Below are 295 nucleotides of genomic sequence, written 5' to 3' on the forward strand. Positions count from 1 at the left end.
GAGCAGCTCTTGTTGCCACCCAAACTCCTCTCTCAAAGCACGGCTCCATCACATTAGTTGATGGCAACAGACACGACACCAGCAGACCGACTGGAAATAAGGCCAATTTATTTTTATTGGGAGTACTGCGTCCAGGGCTGGGGCCCCAGTACAAGAAAGACGCAGAGCTTTGGATCGAATCCAGAGGAGGGCCACTAAGATGATCAGAGGGCTGGAGCACCTCTCCTATTGAGAAAGGTGGAGGGAACTGGGCTTGCTTAGTTTGGTGAGGAGAAGGCTCCGGGGTGACCTCATT

Source organism: Phasianus colchicus, unplaced genomic scaffold (genome assembly GCF_987193195.1).
Source record: "Phasianus colchicus unplaced genomic scaffold, bPhaCol1.hap1.1 HAP1_SCAFFOLD_51, whole genome shotgun sequence".
Lineage (NCBI taxonomy): Eukaryota > Metazoa > Chordata > Aves > Galliformes > Phasianidae > Phasianus > Phasianus colchicus.